Source organism: Cornus florida, unplaced genomic scaffold (genome assembly GCF_030987335.1).
Source record: "Cornus florida cultivar Cherokee Brave unplaced genomic scaffold, ASM3098733v1 CherokeeBrave_3.0.0_Hap2_Chr03, whole genome shotgun sequence".
NCBI classification, from domain to species: domain Eukaryota; kingdom Viridiplantae; phylum Streptophyta; class Magnoliopsida; order Cornales; family Cornaceae; genus Cornus; species Cornus florida.
In genome coordinates this window covers 26,302,272-26,326,329 of record NW_026775573.1, presented here as the reverse complement: position 1 = coordinate 26,326,329, position 24,058 = coordinate 26,302,272, and the positions used below count along the sequence as shown (strand labels likewise).

At 38.1% G+C, this 24,058-nt stretch overlaps 2 pseudogenes; one reads left to right on the top strand and one right to left on the bottom strand.

Annotated features, from left to right (window-relative positions):
- Positions 1 to 1,221: 1,221 nt before the first annotated feature.
- LOC132300014 (scopoletin glucosyltransferase-like) lies at positions 1,222 to 2,904 on the bottom strand (annotated as a pseudogene).
- A 7,305-nt stretch (positions 2,905 to 10,209) lies between these two features.
- LOC132300017 (transcription initiation factor TFIID subunit 9-like) lies at positions 10,210 to 12,076 on the top strand (annotated as a pseudogene).
- The last annotated feature ends 11,982 nt before the right edge of the window (positions 12,077 to 24,058 follow it).

Genomic DNA, 24,058 nt, shown 5'->3' with positions numbered 1-24,058 from the left:
TTGTGGGGGTAAGGCAGGTTATGTTAATTTTGTTATGTGATAAAAAAAAATTAGTCCAAATGTGCTCAAATTGGAGTGATAAATAAACTGATCACGCTTTTAAATTACTAAATAGTGAATATTAATATATTAACTGACACTTGCAGCAAAGTAACAAAAGGCTTAAAAATATTAAATATATATTTTATAAACATATAAAATTTTTAAAAGTACATATATAATCGGGATGGGGTAGGGCGGATTATTACTAAATCTGTCTCCACCCTAAACCCGCTTTGAATTTTTAATTATTTTATTATATCCGCCTCAAATTCATTTAAAGAATTACCAAATTCACCGTAATAAAAACGGGATAGGACAAAAACCCACCGGATCATAGGAGATTGCCATCCCTTAGGAAAGGAATATGATGATGTCTTTCCTTTCCCTCTCCCTCTTTCCACTTCCAATAACTAATTAATGGGAATCGCATTGAAACTGTGCACATGGGCGTGGGCTGGACTCTAGGTGGTTGTCCCAAACAAGTCGCAGTATCCAACTGGTGGTGGTGGGCCATGTGAGGCGCAATTGGCCGTACTCTCTGCACAAACAAAGCTAGAGCAATTGCTTTCCTCTCAGTTGGCTTTCCCTAGCCATTTTTATTTGCTGTCTCCACTACCTTTTAACCTCTCTTCCACTCTTTCTTACAAAAAAAAAAAACCACTTACAAGTGGCAATAGCTGAATTTGCAGGAAAGTTAGGGGCATTACATGCTTTATGTGACAAATCAATCAAATATATGACACGTTTTAGGTAAAATGTTTTTCTTTCACAGATTTGTAGGTTTCTGTTTTTTCTTTTCCTTTCAATTTCATCAATCCAAGCAAAGCGGTAATTTTTCCTACTTATATTTTCGATCCGTCTGCTCCACCCTTTCACTTGTTTTTCTCATTTTTTTTCTAACCACATCTGGTCATGGACTCCAATTCATTTGTCTTCTCATAATTTTTGTAACTCTCATCTCACTAAATATCTTCTCAATGGTCGAACACTATATTATATGTAAGTAGAGATTATCCATTATTCTTTCATGTAGTAATTAATTGTATCATTTCCTTTACTTCTCCTAATTATTCAAACACACTTAAAAGATAAAAAGTAGTTTGAACAAATTGTAGCTTATATACGCAGAAGCAAAGAATGTTTTTAATATTGGCAATAGCAATTTTCTAGCTTCTTAGTTTTTAATAGACTACTGTTTTGCAATATGGAATGGTATGCCCATTCCGCTAAACAATTTCATGCCAATGTCCAGATATGAGTTTCAAAATATTTGAATCATGTTCAAAGATTAACAGTACGGAATCAAAATCCTCCGGTGACCTGTACTTGGTAATGCAATTATAATGCACTTATCCTATCCATGCTGGTCTGGTTTTCACATATTCTTGCATGCTTCAAGAGCGAAGAGCACTCAGTTCTTTAATCAAATCATCCAAATCAGTGAAAGATGATCCACCTTCTTCAACAGCCTTCAATGCCATCTCTTTAAGTGTCCTTGCGCTTCTTCTCCTCTCCTCAGCTTCTTCACCCACCATAATCTCCTTCACCGCCTTCTCTATGGCTTCCCTTTTCACACCATCAATGGCCTCTTCCTTCCATTGCTGAGAACCAACACCAACCCCTATTCTCAAAATCTCAGTCAACAACTTCTCATTAAAGAACTGCTCTGCAAACATCGGCCACGTCACCATTGGCACTCCGGCAGACACCCCTTCAAGCGTCGAGTTCCATCCACAGTGAGTCACGAAACCTCCCACTGCTTCGTGATCAAGAATCAACACTTGAGGTGCCCACCCTCTTATGATTAGGTCCTTACCTTTCGTTCTCTCTTCAAATCCTTCCGGCAACCAATTTTCGTTATCGTCTTCATTCTTGGCTTTCCTCACAACCCAAATGAATTCTTGTCCTGAACCTTCAAGTCCCATTGCAAGCTCATGTAATTGTGAAGCAGCAAAGTTGGCCAAACTTCCAAAGCACACATAAATAACCGGACTGGGCTTCTTTGAGTTGAGCCATTTCAAGCACTCGTGTTTGTCTATGGATGTTTCTTCTCCTCTAGCTCTGTGCTGTGTCTTCAACTTCTCTATTGCATAGCGACACCGGGCCTATCTGCCATGCCTTCCTCCCCAAAACCGTCCTGTAATGATCAGCATAATCAGGTTCAAGCTCGTAGAAGCTGTTAACTACAACTCCAAAGCTTGTCATCTCTGACTCTATAGCTTTGTTTATCAACTTGGTAAAGTCTGAATTGTTGTTACCATCTTCTTTGCATTGATATGCTAGTTGCATTCTAGTCAACTTAACCTCATCAGGAAGGTTAGGCACAATGAAGGGCTCGGAGTCTGATGAGACATTCCTCTGAGGCTTGTAGAGTCTCAAATGCTCCGAAACACATCGAGGGAAAAAACTGGTTCCATGAAAAACAAGTCTAGGAATTAATGTCGAATTTGGCTGCAACATCGGTTGCCCAAGTGTAGAACATGTCCGCGACAAGGCAATCCGGACGACCCTCTTTTAGGACGTGTTCAAGTTGTTCTTGGAGCATTGTGGTGGCCTTAAAGAAGTTGGGAATCATATTGTGGGAGACTTGATCCAAGTTTTCGCATCCTTGGGGCAAGCCAGCTTCCACTGAAGGGAATTTGATGACACTAATAGAGATTTGGGAACAAAATGTTTTTGTTGTTTGGATTGATTTGGTGAAGATAGGGGCATTATGAGCAGTGGTGATTATAGTTGTCTTAGCACCATGTGAAACAAATAGTTTGGCCATGTGAAACAAATAGTTTGGCCATGTCCAAAGTTGGTATCATGTGGCCATGTGCCATGAATGGAAAGAAGAACACATGAAGCTGGCCCATTCAGAATAAGGTCTGAAGAATTGAAGATGAAATGAGAAAAAAAAATAGAGAAATGGGCTAATTTTTGGGTGAGTGTGTGTGTGAAAATCAATTAGTATTGCTATATATATATATACAGGGTATTACGGTAGCTAAAGGTACTCTTGAGCTTCCCTCACAGGTCCACTCAGAGTTGGACCGCAAAACAGCATATGAAGTCAGTTGGACAACAATACAACATATAAAGTGGTTCTTGATGTGCATAAATATATTACTCCATCTGTCTCAAAATAAGTGTTTTATTTTAAAAATATGATCCACAATTTTTAAGATACATTATAAATTCTCAAGATTAGTGTCCCAAAATACAACGTTAGTTACGATTCCAAAACAGAAGTCCTATTTTGGAACAGGAAGAATAATTTGCTTTATGTTATATATATAAAAGTGGGGGGGGGGGGGGGGTGGGTCCCCAATATATATATATGTGTGTATGGGTCCCCAATATGTTAAGTCATCCATGAGATCATTTTTTGAGGCTTACAAAGGAAGACATCATTAGTGGCGCACAGAGAAACTAGCTTTTAAGCCTATAAAAGGCATTGTGTATGTACTGATTTGGATACACTGGAATGAAAAGTTTCTCGTTCTCTCTCTCTCTCTCTCAATCAACACTAGTCTCATGTAATATTACTCTATAGATATATATACATATATTTATTACACTTTAGAAATCATTCAAGTATTTTATTAATATATAAAATATCAACTGCGCTAGGGCCTATAGTCTATGGGCCACCCTAACAATCTAAGAAGATGCATTAGAGTGCCCCACTCCAAACACGTCAGGCCCATTGATCCAGGAAAAACCACCATCGCTTTTTGTTTTCTTTGGACATTTGACATCAAGAATGAATAATATACTGTTCAAATTGAAGGTTATTAATTTTCTTATAGGTGATCTATTACGTGTTCGTGATCCAATTTGAAAGTTTAAGCGATTAGGTGAGGCTAACACTTAACTCATAAATACCCTGCTTTTTTGTACTTTTCCATCGGAATCTAATGTGGGACAAATCCGCCTTATTTCACCAGGTTACTCAGAGTCTCATATACCAGATGGTTAAAAGAAAAAATCAATAATTTACCAACTGTTCTAGAGTCTATAGCCCTTGGGCTGAATGGGTCAGACCCATTTACCCAGTCCAGTTAAAAGATTTGACAGAGTCTAAAGTCCATGCTTGTTCTATACTGCGGGACTGCGGCCTGATAGTGATAGGGTCAATCTATGGGCCTAGCCTTCATTTGGATCAGATTGGCCCACCAAGCTAGAACATTCAGGTCAGAATATAGGCTTTACTTGATACATGAGCTTTATTTTCATTTTAACTTTTGTTTTAGTCGATCGACGCGTTTGATTTGAGCCCTAGCAAGCTAACTTCAGGTATGTCTTCGATTACCTTAATTAGTGCTTGTTTTCGATTTCACTGATTCAACATTCTTAAACCTATGCTAGGGCAGTGTTTATGAATGCATACATAGCTTCATATATATACGTGAATATATGTATATACTCGTATACATCTACATATATGCATCAGTTATCGTAGGGTTTGTTTGAATTTGATTTTTGAAGTGTCAGATATAAGTCACTTTTTTAACAATTAATTTATTTTTTTCTGTGTTTCTGGAATTAGGTCTCAAACAAAAACAGTTTTAATTCTGATTCATAACTTAAGATGCATCAGTTTTTAGAGCCATTGTTATCATTATGTCAGGCTATTCGTCTAGTTTGTTAAAAGCATAATGAGAATTTTGTTTGATGCTTTCCTTGTGTCATATATGGGTTATAAGAAATATGTTTGCACTGAATTTACTAATTTTCCAGCACCCATTTACCACGAAAAATAGATCATTTGAACATGGCTGTAAATATAGTTGTGCCGTACAACAGATTGATACAATTTTCTGTAAGCATGACAACAGTTGAACTAAAAGCTATAAACTAGAAATGGAATTGATAATGATAAAAAAAATATGTTTCACATTATATCTACTCAGTTCCTTTTAGATATGAATAGTGGCAAAATAGTACTGAACTATCTTGGGATGGTTTATAAAGAACAAAACTTCAGCATGACAATAAATATATATATATATATATATCTAATTTTGAATTTTTAAATAGATCTAAGGAGTTATTGAGATCTTTATTATTAAGATTTTACAGTGTAATGAATATGTTTACAAAATACTAGATATATTAACAGCCAAATAGATATTTTTGTTAATAAACTTAAGAAGCAAAAAACACCTATATGATATGCATATATTGCATTTAACCCACTTTACGTTTTCCTAACATTCAATTTAGGCGCAAACGAGGGCCTGACATCATTCAACTGTTAAAGGAACGCTAAAAAGACTAAAATGTCCTTTTTTAAACTGAATTAGAAAAACAATAAAAAAATTCGTTTTGACTTGGGAAGTCTTCTTCCCCAAAAATGAAAATCCATAATGCTTAATAATCCACCCACGTTCATGACCAGTCTGTTCCACCATGATTTCCGGCCACCTAACACCATTAATTCCTCCAAATCTCTGCATGAATCAATTCCCCATGAACCAAGCTATACATAGATTAAAAAATCTGTCAAAATCGTGGCCCGTGTTGGCTGTTTCCAACCTAGAGAAGTTCTAGGTTTCTCCATCCCACCATTTCTTCGAAGCCGACAAACAATTCTTCAATTTAACTAATCAATTCCACCATTCTAATCAATATAGGACTGAAATTATCTAGTAAAACCATAAATTCAACCATATGTATCCTTCGAGCTTGTGGATCAGATTGAGAGCGTACTTGGTCCGGTATTCATTCTCTGGTATTGGGTGTCCGAATTCGGCGAAGAATTTTGGGAAAGACTCGCTGGTGAGCCGTTGTAGACCACCTGACCACGTGAAAGGAAGATCAGACAGTAGAGGAGGTTGAGAATTCTATAACTTGGTTGATGAATGGACATGATCACTCATAGGTGCACAAAACCAATTATTTTATGGACTCAAATAAATATTTTATTAGTATTTTATATTATTTTTATGTTTCGTAGATATAAATTCCATTCCGGACAAGGATCCTCTCCTGCAATGAAGAGGTCCTGCACCAAATCCAACCACTTATCACTAGTGAGCCTCACCCAAGACTTCAAAATTAATGGTTGGATTTGGTGCATGACCTCTCCAGTGCAGGAGGGGATCCTTGTCCATTCCAGAATGAGAAGAAAAGAAGCAAAAATAGCATAAATGTGAGAATTTATGAGTGCAGAAAAGATGTGAGTTTATACCTTAAAATGTGCACCATAAGCATTGTAAGAGTGATGGTTCACTACTTAACCAACTTCACAAGAGGTCTCAAGTTCATGATTTGGTTGCGGTGCAATTGTTCTATATTTTTATACACGGCCAATCAAATTCAAAATTGGAAAATTTTGAATGAATAGGGCTCCATCAAATCAGCAGCAAATATCAGCTCAAATGGAAAATGAGTAGGGTTTTAGGAAAATTTTGATTTTCTTTTATTTTCTTTCCTGTAATTTGATTTTTAAAATTTTCTTTTTCCCTCCTAGGTGTGCCCTTCTAAACTCTATAAATAGGGACTGTAAGAAGGGGGAAGAGATGTGTACAGAGAGAGGGATAATTATACTTAAGAAAAGAATAAATGAAAACATAACTAATTTTATTAAATGAGAAAAACAAGAGAAATAAATACACGTGGAATGGAGCAAGCTCTCTGTTTCACTCTCTCACTTTTTTCCCTCACTCTATACACATCTCTTCCTCCTTCGAAGAATCCCTATTTATAGAGTTTAGAAGGAAACACTTAGGAAGGACAAAGAAAAATATTTAAAAATCAAATTACAGGAGGGAAAATAAAATAAAATCAATATCTTCCTAAAATCCTGCTCATTTCCTTTTTGAACTGATATTTGTTGCTGATTTGATGGAGCCTCCAATTTTGAATTTGACTCGCCATGTATAAAAAAATGAGTGAAGTGTAGAAAATACTCCCGAAGTATGCATACAGTACATATTGTACTCCTCTCGTGCAAAAAATACTCCTAAACTATGACATTTGTGCAAATAGGTCCTCCTTACTCATTTAAGATAAAATTGAACTAAAATGCCCTTAGTTACATATTTTATAAAATATATAAAAAAACAAAATTATGTGAAATGACTAAAATGGGTACCCAAAACCATCTTCTTCAAAAAAAAATTCCCAAATTGTCGGTCACTTAAAACCTCCATTGAAGCTGGTGAGAGAAAATCTTGGAACGGTTTCATCGAACTCCACTTTTCAGCAGCGAAATCCAAAATTACACTAAATTGTTCCGGTGGCTGTGAGAGGATCGACGAGAAAGGATTCAAGGGTGAGCACGAATTGAATATTCGGCAACAACGAACGACATGACTGAACTGATCCAGTTCCGGCGAGAGTATTGTTTGGAAGTTCGGCAATCTTGAAAGACTCGGCAGCTCGATTGAAAAACGGAAAGCTCAAGTTTAGCCAAGCTCTGGCGACTTCTTCGGCCCACCTCTGCGAAACCCAGTTCGGTTTCTTGGGCTTCAGTTTCACGATCAGCATAAAACTCTGGGGACTTGCAGTTTGGACACTGTTTTTGTAGGAACAAGACTCTTCAAATAGACCCAGATTAGCCATGGGTTTGAATCAGTTAAATTCAATGAATAAAGAACAAAATCAAATGGCTCTGATTAATCTAGCTTTTAAGTTTTAACAGACACACACTTCACCCAATTTGGTGTTTGAAGCGGCGATGAGATGGAGTGCGAATCTGGTTAGAAAATCGGGTGAAGTGATGACCGGCGGTGAACTGCTTCTTCGTTCATCATTCGGCGGGACCGCCACACTGTTCTCATCTTGTCGACTACGTCATTTCCCGCCGTCGTCCCTCCTATTTCCACCATCTGATTCGCGGCCTCTGTAACTGCAAAAATCCATGACACCACAACTACGGCGGCATCAGGTTCACGTCAAAGCCCCTTGTCCCCATGTTTCCCGATGAGCCCCCATCTGAACTCCCTATTGCAAATCCACAAAAAATTAATTTAAGCGCAGAAAACCATATGTATATATATATGTGTTTTATATGTGTATATATATACCGTACGCCTATAAGAAGGCCATGGAAGGACTGATGGTAAGAAGGTGCGGCAGATCCTGTTCCAATTCCGTATGGGAGTTCAAGGGTCAAAAATAAGGGAACCTAGCCGTGGTGTGATGAGGAGAGGAGATCTAAGAGCAGGAGGAAATTCTAGAAGGGGGAGTTTGGTATGGGTTTTTTTGGAAATGTAAAAGGGTAAAATGGGCATTATAGCATTAATTTATGTTAATTTTTTTATTTGGGGTTATTTTTGCACAATATGCAAAGAATAAGGGTGTTTTTTGTACACTTTTTTAAATAAGAGGTAAAAGTGCTAGGAAAAGTAGACATCAGGGGTATTTTTTGCACTTTACCCATAAAAAAATAGAAGAATTGCACTTCAACCAAGTCTTGAACTTGAAACCTATTGTGAAGTTGGTTAACCAGTCGACCATCTCTCCTACATTGCTTATGGTGTTCTTTTTCAGGTATAAACTCTAATCCTTTCTGCAGCCATAAATGATCACATTTATGCTATTTTTGCTTCTTTTTCTCTCATTCTGGAATTTACATCTATAAAACATAAAAATAATATAAAATACTAATAAAATATATATTTGAGTGCATAAAATAATGGGTTTTGTGCACCTATTAATCACTATTCTTCCACTCTGAGCAATTCTCTGAGAGACTCTCACAACCATGAAAGGAGGTGAGCTTGAAAAACCACCATAAAAGGAGGCGACCTTGAAAAAAATAAGATAAAAAAATTGGTTACAATGTTATCAGAAACAATCTGATGCTCCAGTTGGGAATGCTTGGCTAAATACTTTGGTGTTTGGAGTTGCTCTAGTGCTTCTAAAACCTCCTGGATTTAGGCTCAGTGCTTAGGCATTGTAAGGCAAGGGTAGCAGCTGCATAGGCTACTTTCTGAGGGTAATGACCCTCTAACTTGGTATCCATGATCCGGAATAATTTTTTTTTTTGTCTCCCAAATATGGTTTTTCCCAATCCACTGGATTCTATTCCACACCAACCTTCGCTTTATCAACAACATGATGTCCGGACAAATATTGTTTTGCCCAAAGTATCATTAAAACCCGTTATATAATAAAATTATTAAAATCTGATACTTTTAATTTTTTTATATTTTTTTATCTGATTGGTAAATCAATGATGAATTGTTGCAAACTGGAGAGAGAGAGAGAGAGAGGGAGAGAGATTAAGAGAAAGTTGTCCGAGAGAGAGACAATAGGGAGAGAGAGACTCCACAAAGAGAGGAAGCGGGGAGTAGAGAGAGAGAGGAAGATGAGAGCATGGGTGTTTTTGGGTTTTTATATGTTAAAAATGTCAAGTGCAATGAACATGACTGCGAAACGGTCATCTCCTAACAGATAAATGACGGCAAGTACTTCTTTGCGACATTTTTTAAAACAATTAGAACTTATGTTCCCAAAATAAAGGATAAGGGTGTTATTGACACAAAATGTAAACTTTAGAGGTGTGCTTTGTATTTCACCCTAAATTTAAATTTAAGGGGTTTTAGAAATTACTGGATTTATTAACACAGGTTTGAGGATTAGAGCAGTCACTTTACAAAATAATGCGAAAGTTCAGGTCAAGTCTTCCTCTTCCAGTACCTTGTGTAAGCGGAATATATACTGGATAATATGAAAAGGAAAAAGAATTCATAAATATTATATAATGACAAACACATGTTATATTTGACAGATTAACCGAATGCTCAGGGTGGGATCAAATCCATTGACAGTCCTACCTGTAGTACTGTCTTGACAAAATAGTTACATCAAGACATCGACTAGATAAACTTGGGTTCTGTAATAGCCTGCAGTCTTTAGTCTTTACTAATGGTTCATCTTTATGCACATACTTTACAAATTTGTATTCTTATAGTCTGGGTTAGTCTTATTACTGAATAACAAGAGTTTTACAGATTCAGTGAATAGTTATTTGGTAGTTTAGTCCAATTTAATGAATTAATGAATTTTTCTATATTAACTTGACACACTTTTTCTTTTTCTGAGTTCTATACAACTAGACTAATTTAGGATATGCTTTGTTGAAAATAGCTTGACAGTGCCTTGTGAGTAGTTGCTTAGTGAACTGCAAAAATTGGCATTTGATACAGGAAAAAGGTACAGTAAAAGAAAATGGAAGAGTGAGATGAGGATTTGCCAAGGGATGCAAAGATTGTTAAAACATTGCTAAAATCAATGGGTGTCGATTACTATGACATCTCGTGTTGTACACCAATTCCTATAACTGTGGTACCGATATGTTGTTGTTTTTCTGTCAGATGCACAGGTCTACTCAGAGTATGCTGGGAAGGCTGCAATTGACTGTGATGATGTCAAGCTTGCAATTCAGTCCAAAGTCAATTTTAGCTTCTCACAATCTCCATCACGAGAGGTAATGTGATTCTTCAATTTTTGTCAATGTTGAATGCAGAACTACATTTTACCTTTTTCTTTCTATATAACTTCTGAAGTTGCAATGAATGATTTTCTGTTGCAAAGAACTGTTGGGGGCACAGCGAAAGCAAAAAAAAAAAAAGAAAAAAAGAAGAAGAAGAAAACAACAATTCAAACCACAACACAAGATATATACGTGGTTCACCCAAAATCAGAGTTACATCCACGGATTACAATTTCTTAGAGCCCAATTCATGTCTCTATAAGAAATTACCATAAGAAATACACTCTAAAATAGAAACTAATAATAATGGGAATTTGAGACATAATTCCTAACAAGAACTAAATTCGTCCAATATCTTTTTCTCTTGTTCTATCTCATGTTTACCATTGATTGACATTTATTTATTTATTTATTACAATAATATTCTGTATCATTGTTGTGCTGAAATTTGGGTACTAAGTGGAATCTAGATGTTGGAAGAATTGATGATTGGTTACAGAACATACTAATTTTCTGATTGCAAGTTCTCATAAAGCAGGAACTTAATTACTATCTTTGCTCTCAAGGTGATTGTCTAACAATAATTTTTTATGATTTTTCGTTTTTTTTTCTTTGGTTCTCTCTCGTGTTTACTATCAATTGGTACTTTATATATGATCAAATGTGATGGTATGTATCATTGTTGTGCTTGTGCTGATAAACCATCCAATCTCTTCCTGACAGTTGGATTTAGTGCTGATGATTTTCAGGTAGTGTAGGCTCTAGATACAGACTACAGTTGTTGTTGTTGTAATTATTATTATAGACAGGCACAGGTATTATTGTTAATTTTGTTTTACTGTTGTATTCTTTTCACGACCCAAGTTGCTTAGAAACTGTGTGTGTGTTTCTGTATATGTGTTTGTCTGTCTGTGTTGAAAGTTCAATAACATATCTAACTTAACCATTCATCAGGTATTGCTAGAGTTGGCAAGAAACAGGAACAAAATCTCATTGCTGAAGTTGATAGCCGGGCCTGGAATCCCATTCCCCCCTGAACATGATACATTGATGAGCCCTAACTACCAACTTCCAATCCCAAAGAAGCAAACTGGTCACCGCAGTATCCCCAATTTGGCACCATGGGGGTGGATTCGAAGGGCGCTGCCTTAGGGAGTTCTGGGTTATCAAAAAAAAAATAAAATAAAAAATAAAAAATAACCAACTGGTCAGGCAGTGGAAGAAATGGAGGAGGATGAAGAAGATGCTGATCCCAATCCCAACATTTCCCAAGAACAGAAAACAGATTTGCCGCAAAGTCCTACTCCTCAACGAGTATCCTTTCCCCTTGGAACTAAATGTCCAAGGTGAGGTTTCCAATTCATCCCATCGCAGCAGGATATCCTTAGTATCCATAATGTAAACAGAAATGAAGAAAGAAATTCTATGGTTTAAGGATTTTGCACTTTATTGTAAAAATTCATAGAATGATCCCAATCCCAGCATAGACTGCACTTAAGTCATTCTTGATAAAAAAAATGCACGAGGTATTTTATCTCTAGTCCAGACGGTATAAGCTCTCCTCTACCTTTGGGGTGTGTGTGTATATATATATATATATATATATATATATATGCTGTTGAAGGCATGAAGGCTTGCAAATGGTATTGTAAAAGAATGCAAATGGCTGTTGAGAGCCATTTGGTCATTTTTACTATGGGGTCCTGTTATACGGCATGCAGATGTTGCTGAAATGAGTGATATCATAAGATTGTGGCATGTTTGGCACAAATGTCAGAATGATTTATATAAATGAAGTCATCCCAGGACCGCAAATGACTAAGCTACAGTAATTGCCTTGGATCAGTTGGTGGGGAAACAGAGTTCGATATGGCAATTCACACTGCAGTACTGAGTAGGGTATGTGTAACGACCCTAAACGGTTACCATAAAAAAAAAAATCGGCATGATCTTCCCTAAAAAATGGGCTTACCACAACATGTTTAAAAGAATTTTAAACATGTCCAAACACAAATATCATATAATACATTCCAACATCCCTTTCATCCATTCATCATGCTTTAACTTAGTTCATTCTATAGTGGTACAACCACATACTATATCATCCAGATACCATAATTACAGTCCCAATAAAAAAAGATTAATATCAAATTTCTATAAATATAATTACAATAATAAGAGTTCACAAATCTCTATACCAAATATAACAAACTAAGATTTTACAAAAAATATAGGACTTAATACAAAAATAGCAAAAAGGTCTTCTAATCCAAATTAAGCCTGTGATGGAAAGTCATCCGCCACTTCTTTCCCGTTTCCTGAAATTTTTTTATTAAATAATAAGGTGAGCATAAAGCTCAGTAGGTAGCACTTAAGACAAGCCTCTTGTGTCCCAGAGAAATCAACCAAGGAATAGACCAATAGGAATGGGGATCATATTATGCCGAGATCATATCACTTAACAATCAACTCAAATATAAACAATATGATGTAATGGGAATGCAATGCATGTCGATGTCGCTCCCCATTTTCACATCTCAAAAATCATCACTTTCAAATTGCTAATATAACCCGCCCTTTGGTGACCCCGCAGCGACACGAGAGAAAGATTGGCTAGTGTCCCTGACCCTTGGTACCCTCGCGGCGTCATTATGGGGTCCAGCTAGCTCAACCACGCTAGGGCGACTTCCTAGTTCCCTCTAGGCTATTTTAACACTTCGGCCCTTTGGTACCCCCGCGGCGACCGGGTTTTCATCACTTTCCTAAAATCCTTATTTTTTCATTTCAAAACAATCTTCCCAATCATGACCCATGGTATGCATGTATGTCTTACTTTCACAATGCCATAGAATTAAGGAATTTTATATTTCACATTTGAACATACTCTACAAATATTGAGGAAAAATTACACATGCCATCACATATCATTTCTAACAAATTTTACAACAATATAGACATGTTATATCAACTATTAGACAAGAAATTAACCAAATAAACACATTCACCTACAATTCACATAGCCTATTTATCACAACTTCTCATATAACATCTACATCATCCACAAGACAATTAATTCATAATCAAGCATGCTTTACAACAATTTAGGAGGAGTAATTCACATATGAGCAAGAAAAACGGGAATTAAGAACCCCTACCTCACTTTTGCACAAAACCCTTAAAATGGGTCTTGAATTTCGAACTCCAATGAGGGCACCAAATCTGGAATTGTACGTATGGATGCGTAGAGCTCGTAGTGGGCTTCGTTTTGCCTCAAACGGCACCTTAATCCGCCAAGAAATGAGGGAGAAATTAAGTTCTAAAATTTGATTGAAAAAGAAAAGAAAAGAAAAAACAGAAAGGGCGTGAGAGAGAGAGAGCAGCGGGAGAAGAGACATACAGACCAAATGTGGTCTTAAGGGCTTAAGGTGGTGGTGGTGGGTCCCACCTATTCTTTTATTTTCTTTTATTTTTTTCTTTTACTTTTAAATTGCACTACACACAGACATTACATTCTCCCTAACTTTAAAAGATTTCATCCCCGAAATCAAGACATACCTGAGGAAGAGAACAACGCTAGGTACTTGGAATGAACCTCTTGTTTAAGCTCCCAAGTAGCCTCCTCGACTCCATTGTGTCTCTAAAGGACTTTCACCATTGGTATCGTCTTGTTCCTCAACACCTTCTGTTGTGTGTCAAGAATCTGAACTGGTCCTTCCTTGTAGGAAATATCCTCATCAATGTCTACATCAACCTAACTCAAAATGTGAGATGGATCTGGCTCGTACTTCTGTAACATTGATATATGGAAAACATTGTGGACCCTGTCCAACTGTGGCGGCATAGCAAGTCTGTAGGCAACCTCTCCTACACAATCCAAAATCTCAAACGGTCCAATGAATCATGGCGACACCTTGCCACTTTTCCCGAATCTCATCAATCCCTTCCGTGGAGAAACCCGTAGAAAAACATGGTCTCCCACCTCAAAGGATAACGGTCGTCTCCGCTTATCCGCATAACTCATCTGTCAGCTCTGAGCTGTAAGTAACCTCTGTCTTATCAACTTAATCTTCTCAATAATCTTGAATACAATGTCGGGTCCTAAGGCGGCTGTCTCGCCTACCTCAGTCCAACAAACAAGAGACCTACAAGGTCTACCATGCAACGCCTCAAATGGAGCCATCTGAATGCTCGCCTGATAACTGTTGTTATAGGCAAACTCAATAAGTGGAAGGTGATCCTCCCAACTACCACCCAAATCAAGCACACATGCCCGAAGCATATCCTCCAAAATCTGGATAGTACGCTCCGACTGACCGTTAGTCTGTGGATGGAATGCCGTACTCAGATGCAACGCTGAGCCAAATGCTACCTGAAGTCCTTCCTAGAACTTCGAAGTGAACTTGGCATCCCTATCTGAAACAATGGTTACTGGAACTCCATGCAACCTTACAATCTCTTTCACATAAAGAACACCAAGCTTCTCTGCATCGTCTGTTGCCTTAATAGGCAAAAAGTGAGCCGTTTTGGTCAACCTGTCAATGATGACCCATACGGCTTCATTGCCACTCTGTGACCTTGGAAGACCTATCACAAAATCTATAGCGATATGTTCCCATTTCCACTGCGTTACAGGCAATGGTTGCAATAAACCGGCTGGTCTCTGATGCTCGGCCTTCACCTGCTGACAGGAAAAACATCTAGTCACAAACTGTGCAACATCTTTCTTCATCCCGTTCCACCAATACTGACGTCTCAAATTGTGATACATTTTTGGTACCACCCGGATAAACTGCAAAGCAAGAAGTGTGAAACTCCCGTAAGATGTCCTCACGATAACATATGGGAACTACCAACAAACCCCTGAACCGTAGACCCCCATCTGCATGCAAGGCCCAATCTTTCACTGTCTCACCACTGGAGATCAAAGCATGAATGACATCTAAATCAGGGTCCTGTCTTTGTGACTCAATCACTCGTACAACAAGAGTAGGCTGAGCCACAAGACTAAATAAGAATGCCGACTCACTGTAAACATCATCATCAAAACACTATAATCCCATCTCTGCCAGATCTTCAAGCATCTTCCACTTCCGAATGGCCAGACTAGCCAAAGTTCCACGAGATTTCCCGCTTAAGGCATCTGCTACCACATTTGCCTTGCCCGGATGATACTGCAAGTCAAAATTCTAATCTTCTAAGAATTCAACCCATCGTTTCTGTCTGTTATTCAAGTCCTTTTGGGAGAAAAGGTACTTGAGACTTTTATGATCCGAGTATACCTCGAATCTCTCACCATACAAGTAGTGTCTCCAATACTTCAAAGCAAACACAACTACCGCCAACTCTAGATCATGAGTAGGGTAGTTGTACTTATGAGTCTTCAACTGTCGAGACCCATAAGTTATTACTCTACCATCCTGCATCACTACACATCCCAAGCCATCACGTGAAACATCACAATAGATTACATAACCTAAGCCACGCTCAGGTATCACCAACACTGGAGCCGTAGTTAACTTTGTCTTCAATTCCTGGAAAGATGACTCATAGGCTTCATTCCATGCAAACTTAATCCCTTTCCGGGTTAAACGGGTCATAGACGCTGCCAAACGGGAGAAATCTTTCACAAATCTCTGGTAATAACCCGCTAGACCAAGAAAACTACGGATCTCAAACACATTCTTGTGCTTCCAATTCAAAACAGCTTTAATCTTTGATGGATCTACTGACACTCCATCTTCTGAAACAACATGCCCCAAAAATTTTACCTCCTGTAGCCAAAACTCACATTTCTCATATTTGGCATACAATCGGTGCTGCTGCAAAATCTGTAAAACAATACTCAAATGGACCTCATGCTCCTCCTGAGATTGTGAATACACGAGAATGTCATCCATGAAAACTACCATAAACTGGTCCAAGTAATCGTGAAAGACGTGGTTCATCAAGTCCATGAATGCCGCTGGTGAATTAGTCAAGCCAAATGGCATAACAAGGAACTCATAATGTCCATACCGACTACGAAACGCCGTCTTTGGGATATCTTCATCCCTGACCCGCAGCTGATAATAGCCTGACCTCAAGTCAATCTTCGAAAAACAACTGGCTCCTCTCAACTGATCAAACAAATTATCTATCCTTAGCAAAGGATACTTGTTCTTGATGGTGGCATGATTCTACTTCCGATAATCGATGCACAACCTCAAAGAACCATCTTTTTTCTTAGCAAACAAGACTGGTGCGCCCTATGGTGACACACTCGATCGGATGAAACATTTCATTCTCAATTCATCAAGCTGCCTCTTTAATTCTTCCAATTCAACTGGTGCCATACGATACGGTGCCATAGAAATCGGCGCAGTACCTGGCATTAACTCAATAGAGAACTCCACTTCTCGGTGTGGAGGCAACTCTGTCAAATCATCCGGAAACACATCCAGAAAATCACGAACAACTATAGGGTAACCCTCTTTCACAACATCATCTTCTTCGGTTAGAAGACTAGCCAAGAAATAATCACCACGACTCCGTCCACAAACTCCATAAAATGATGAAATATGGGAATCACTCCGATCTCCCACGAAAAAGAAACAGTCTCCCTCAAAAGTGCAAACTGTGACTCTCCCTCTAAAACAGTCGATCGTGGCATGAAAGGAAGCTAACCAATCCATCCCGAGAATGACATCAAAGCTAGTCATCTCTAAGAAGATAAGGTCAAACACAAATTCCAGCTATCACAATGGAACAATCCCTCACAACTCGGCTCAAAGACACTGAAACCCCAACTGGCGTATCAACATACAATGCTCGATCCATGAAACTGACCTCTAACCCCGATGCAAGTGCAAATGATGATGAAATAAAAGAATGAGATACACCAGAGTCAAACAAAACACAGGCCCAAGAACCAAGCACTGGAAATATACCTCGGAGAACTGAAGATCCAGGAGATGTATCAGTCGGTGCAAATGCAAAGACACGTCCCTGCGGTGCCTATGCCTGTGAACTACTAATCTGAACACCAGACTGTTGTGCCAACACAGTTGGAGTATCTCTCCTTGCTAGTCGTGAACCCTGAGAAGACACGGCAGGCTGTGGTGGTGGCGGTGGTCTGAAACCTAACTGAACTGTAGCCGATTGTGATGGCCTCTGCTGTGACCTTCTGCCACTACCGGTGCCTGCTCCTCGAGTAGGACAATCCTGGATCAGATGGCCTTGCTGACCACACCCATAACAAGCTCTCGATGGCACAGAAACTGTGGTCGAGTTCATAGGATATCTGGACTTGTAATGTCCAGGCTGTTGGCACTGAAAACAAACAACTCCACTCCTATCAGACCCAGCTGGCAAAGGAGTGATAGGAGTGGATCGTGCAGACTGCTGCCTCTGAAACTAAAATGAACCACTTTTGTTCCTTTTCAAAGAAGATCCCTCTGAAGATGGCCCTGCACCCCTCTTTTACTTCAACTGCTCTCTTCTTGCATCCTTCTCTTTATTATCAGCCTCCAGCATCAAAGCCCTTTCCACTACTTCAGAATAAACCTTAATGAACTGTGCCATGATCAACGGCCTCATCTGATCATTAAGACTAGAAACAAACTTCCGAGTTTTGTTAACTTCATCTCTCACCATTTCTGGAGCAAAGCGAGAAAGTGAAGTGAACTTGTTCTCATATTCCGCCACTGACATGCTCCCTTGAATAAGGTTATGAAACTGGTTTTGTAATTCCCATATTTTGGAAAGCGGAAAGTACTTTTCATAAAACAATTCCTTGAACTTGTCCCAACTCATCTCCTCCACCTTGTATCGATTTGAAACCGACTGCCACTATAGTTTGGCATCCTTAGCAAATTTATAAGTAGCTAGGATGATCTTCAAATGATCCTCCATCACATCCATTGAAATTAGTTGAGTCTCAACTTGATCCAGGTAGTCATCTGATGCCATTGGATCCGCACCGCCTTCAAACATAACCGGCATCAGCCGAGAAAACCCCTTAATGATTTTGAGACGCTTCTGAGCTGGCGTCTCCTCAACTTGAACTGTAGGTTGTGGTGCCGATTGTGACAGAGCAGCAATCGTTGCCCTCACGGAATTTTGCAACAAACGATTCAACTCCAGTGCCACAGAACCTTCACTCACTTCTACGGGTGCTTCAACATTATCCCTATTTGTGGGGAAAACTTTCGGGGGAATCAAGTCCCTAAGAAGTGTGTCCTCATTATTTAGCTCCTCCGGATTGGAGCTGGAGCTCTCACCAACATCACCCCTAGTCGGTCTAGGGCCAACTTCCCTGGTTTCCTCACGCCGTGACATCGTTCTATAAAACAAAGGAAACAATTCAATAACGATAACACTAAGGTCCAACTGTGAACAACCCAACGCAAAAATATACTGTACAAACATTTAGCATGTAATACTATGCAATGAATACATTAATATAAGCATATAAGCACATAAGCACGTAAGCAGTTAAGCATGCTTTTTCATATAGCAAAACACTTTTGCAAATAAGGAAATAACAATGCAAATGACTTCCCAGACAATCCTAGGTAAGTCTCTACCCGTCGTCCTAATGGTATTCGAACCATCGCTCTGATACCAAATTTGTAATGACTCTAAACGGTTACCATAAAAAAAAATTCGGTATGACCTCCCCTCAAAAATGGGCCTACCACAACCTGTTTAAAAGAATTTTAAACCTGTCCCAACACAAATATCATATAATACATTCCAATATCCCTTTCATCCATTCATCATGCTTTAACTTAGTTCATTCTATAGTGGTACAACCACATACTATATCATCCAGATACCATAATTACAGTCCCAAAATACAAGATTAATATCAAATGTCCATAAATATAATTACAATAATAAGAGTTCACAAATCTCTATACCAAATATAACAAACTAAGATTTTACAAAAAATATAGGACTTAATACAAAAATAGCAAAAAGGTCTTCTAATCCAAATTAAGCCTGTGGTGGAAAGTCATCCGCCACTTCTTTCCCGTTTCCTAAAAAAAATTTATTAAATAATAGGGTATGCATAAAGCTCAGTAGGTAGCACTTAAGACACGCCTCTTGTGTCCCAGTGAAATCAACCAAGGAATAGACCAATGGGAATGGGGATCATATTATGCCGGGATCATATCACTTAACAATCAACTCAAATATAAACAATATAATGTAATGGGAATGCAATGCATGTCGATGTCGCTCCCTATTTTCACATCTCAAAAATCATCATTTTCAAACTGTTAATATAACCCGCCCTTTGGTGACCCCGCAGCGACACGAGAGAAAGATTGGCTAGTGTCCCTGACCCTTGGTACCCCCGCGGCGTCATTATGGGGCCCAGCTAGCTCAATCACCCTAGGGCGACTCCCTAGTTCCCTCTAGGCTATTTTAACACTCCGGCCCTTTGGTACCCCCGTGGTGACCGGGTTTTCATAAAACACTTTTCATCAAACACTTTCCCAAAATCCCCCCTTTTCATTTCAAAACAATTTTCCCAATCATGACCCATGGTATGCATGTATGTCTTGCTTTCACAATGCCATAGAATTAAGGGATTTTATATTTCACATTTGAACATACTCTACAAATATTGAGGAAAAATTACATATGCCATCACATATCATTTCTAACAAATTTTACAATAATATAGACATTTTATATCAACTATTAGACAAGAAATTAACCAAATAAACACATTCACCTACAATTCACATAGCCCATTTAATCACAACTTCTCATATAACGTCTACATCATCCACAACACAATTAATTCATAATCAAGCATGCTTTACAACAATTTAGGAGGAGTAATTCACATATGAGCAAGAAAAACGGGAATTAAGAACCCCTACCTCACTTTTGCACAAAACCCTTAAAATGGGTCTTGAATTTCAAACTCCAAGGAAGGCACCAAATTTGGAATTGTTCGTATGGATGCATAGAGCTCGTAGTGGGCTTCGTTTTGCCTTAAACGGCACATTAATCCGCCAACAAATGAGGGAGAAATTAAGTTCTAAAATTTGATTGAAAAAGAAAAGAAAAGAAAAAAAACAGAAAGGGCGTGAGAGAGAGAGCAGCGGGAGAAGAGAGCTACAGACCAAATGTGGTCTTAAGGGCTTAAGGTGGTGGTGGTGGGTCCCACCTATTCTTTTATTTTCTTTTATCTTTTTCTTTTACTTTTAAATTGCACTACACACAGACATTACAGTATGTGTGAACTATAGGGTGCAACTTGGCAGGTCAACACGAATTCAATCCGAGTCCAGCTCAAATTTTCACCGGCTTGGCAATAATTTTTACAATTAGAGTTGGGTTTGGGTTGAAAAATCTCAATGCAAAATTTGCTTGGGTTGAGGTGTGAGCAATTCGAACCCGATAAAAACCTGAATTTTCATATTTTATATAATATTCAAATTATGATCACTTTTTTTCTTTTCAACTTCTTTGGTTTGGATATTAATTTATTGTATGTTAACATTTTGGAGAATTAATTTCCTAAAAATCTGTTTGTAATTGTTTTATAAATTTGCATTAAGCTTTTAAAATTTTGTGTTAGGGAGTAATCTAATATGACATATGGATAACCTGAATTAACTAACATTTTATTTTAAAAATCTCAGCTCGAATTTTAAAATATCAAGAATGGGTTGGGTCTAGGTTGAGTAGTTAAGGTTAGATGGCGTGTTATGATTGTGTTATGCTAAACATTTTATATGTTGGGTTGGATCTGAGTTGTAACCGCTCGAGTTACAATCTTAATGTGAATTGATCGAATTTAGACTAAGATCAGAATCCAATTCATTAAGGAATAACCCAAAAGCAGTCCAATTCAATAATCTAATAAATCAACAAAGTCAATCCGAGTATAAATATGTTGATAACTGGGTCTTCATTCTCATTACAAATATTCAATAAACAAAAGGAGATAATTAAATAAATTATACCAATAAACTATTAAAGTGATTTATTTTGAGTTTCACAGCTGGACTTGTACTGAGTCAATGAGAATTATTATTATTGACTTGTTTGAGAATAAATTTTTTTCCCTAGTTGTGAATAAAAGTTTATAACAAAAGTCAAACCAATTATTAAGTATGTTAATAATCAAATCATCAATCGGATTAAAAAAATATGGAATAAACAATGGGCTGATAAATAAGTAAATTATACCATTGAAGTTCTTATGTTTAAGTACCAATAAGAGAGACTAGTGGATGATCTAAGATAGGAGTATAACATTTCAAAATATAAAATGCTTGCTTGGTATTTGTGTCAGAAGATTGTCATCCCATTTGAGTTTTGCAGCTGGACTTGTACTGACAAGTATTATTGAACTTGTTTGATAATATGTAGCAAAAGTCAATTCAAATCTAGTTATGTTGATAATCAAACCTTCAACCTCATCACGAAAATGATTTTTGCACGGAATATTTACAGTAAATTATTAGACCTACTCTTTTAATTAGTCAATTATGCAATAAATATAAAATTAAAGTCCTCCACTTAGTTATATTTAGTATAAATAATCAATTAAAAATTATTTAGTTAGGCAATTCACTACAACTGGTGTGAGTCACTACTCTTATAAAAATATGTAATAAATAAAGGAAATAAATATATAAACGATAAAATACAGCAACACCCCCTGAGATTTGCCAAAAGGACAGCCATATGAAACTTACTCTGTTTTGGGACAGTGACATCCCCTTTTGATATTTGTAAACCAAACAGAGCCTTAAAACATGTGAAAAGTCAACATTACCATTCACTATTTTATTAATTTTAATTATAAAATATTAAAATAATTAAATGACCAAATTACCCTCAACACCCAATCAATCCTATAACCAGACTTTGTTGCCGCCACCACACTAAACTCCACAACCACCACTATCCCCACCCTCAAACCACCGACTTCACCTTCGAGCTCTCCAAAAGAAGGGAAGGATCAAGCTTTTGGTCTATCACCATAGCAATGTCAGCAACTTCAAAAACACCATGGCAATACCAACAACTTCACCTTATTCTCTCCTCCTGAAAATCCCTAATCGTCACCTTCTCAAAAGCCCCAACACCATCACCTAGGGATGGCAATTTTCTCCAACCCGCTGGGTTTTTGCCCCAGTTCGCTCCTAATGGGGTGGATTTGGTAGCTCCATAAATGAGTTTGGGGCGGATATGGTAAAAGAATTGAAAATCCGAACCGGGTTTGGAGCGGGGGCGGATTTAGTGATGCCCCGACCCCAACCCCCTCCCCGACCCTAATTATATATATATATATATATATATATATATATATATATATATATATATATATATATAAAAGTTAAGTGTCTATTAATATATTTTGACTAAATATTCGCTAGAATCACTATTTACTAAAATTTCACAATTGTGCATGTGATTTAATCTTCAAGAATCAATCAAGGATTCAAGATCTTACTATTTTATCCCAAGTCTAAGAATTAATTCAATAGTTTCAACTTTACTGCAATTAAACGGAGTATGCAGGACGAAGTCAGTATTTTATCTACCGAAGTAGGGGCAGGGATGGTATACCAATTATAAACCCGTCCCGAAGTAGGGACGGGGATGGTATACCAATTATAAACCTATCCCAGGGCGGAGTTAGTATAATGGATTTGTAAATGTGGCGGAGTAAGGTTTAGCCAACTCCACCCCAATTCCGCCCCGTTGCCATCCCTACCGTCACCACCACCACCCACTTCAATGGCTTCCCCCTCAACCAATCTTCGCGCCTCAACAAACCCATATCGATCACCTGTTTGACAATCCAAGTCCAAGATCGCCCAACCTCCACCTCCCAATCCCAAGATCGGGTCTTGAATTTCGCCGTTGGTTAGGCCACTTTGCCTGAAAACGTGCTCAAGCCGGAATAAGCGTGATGGAAATGAGCCACAGAGGGAAAGAGTTCCTCTCAATCATCTAGAAAGCAAAGTTAGATTTGTGTACCCTTTTCAGCATACCCTTCAATTACGTTGTTTTGTTCTTGTAAGGCGGCGCAAGCACCTAGTTCTCTGCAATCCCTCTTAATCTATTGAAACCTCATTCTCTCCTTTTAGGTTGCGGGAACTCTTTATGATTAGGGTCCATCGGTCTGAATTGGGCTTCACCGGATTTAGGGCTCGCTGGACAAAACTAGGTCATGTAGTTTAAAGCTTCGTCTGACTGATGGCTCCAATTTTGAGTGCCGTCATGGGATAGATCAAGACCGGGCTCCAATTTTGAGCGCCGTCTTGATGTCATTGCCGATAACATAGAGAATCAACCGAGCAGTGAGAACACTCATCGCCGCCCTCGTCGAACAACTATTGCCACTGCCTCTGTGAAGCCCAACACGTGACTTGTGTACTCTGGCGTTGGGTAAGCTCACCGATGGAATCGAAGGATGAAGGCCGCAGATCCATTCACTATCGCCGCTTGTATATACATATATATATGTGTGTGTGTGTGTATATATATATGTATTTGTATATATATGTATGTGTGTGTGTATATGTGTGTTGGGGTGGAGGAAGAGAGAACAGAGAGGACAGAAGA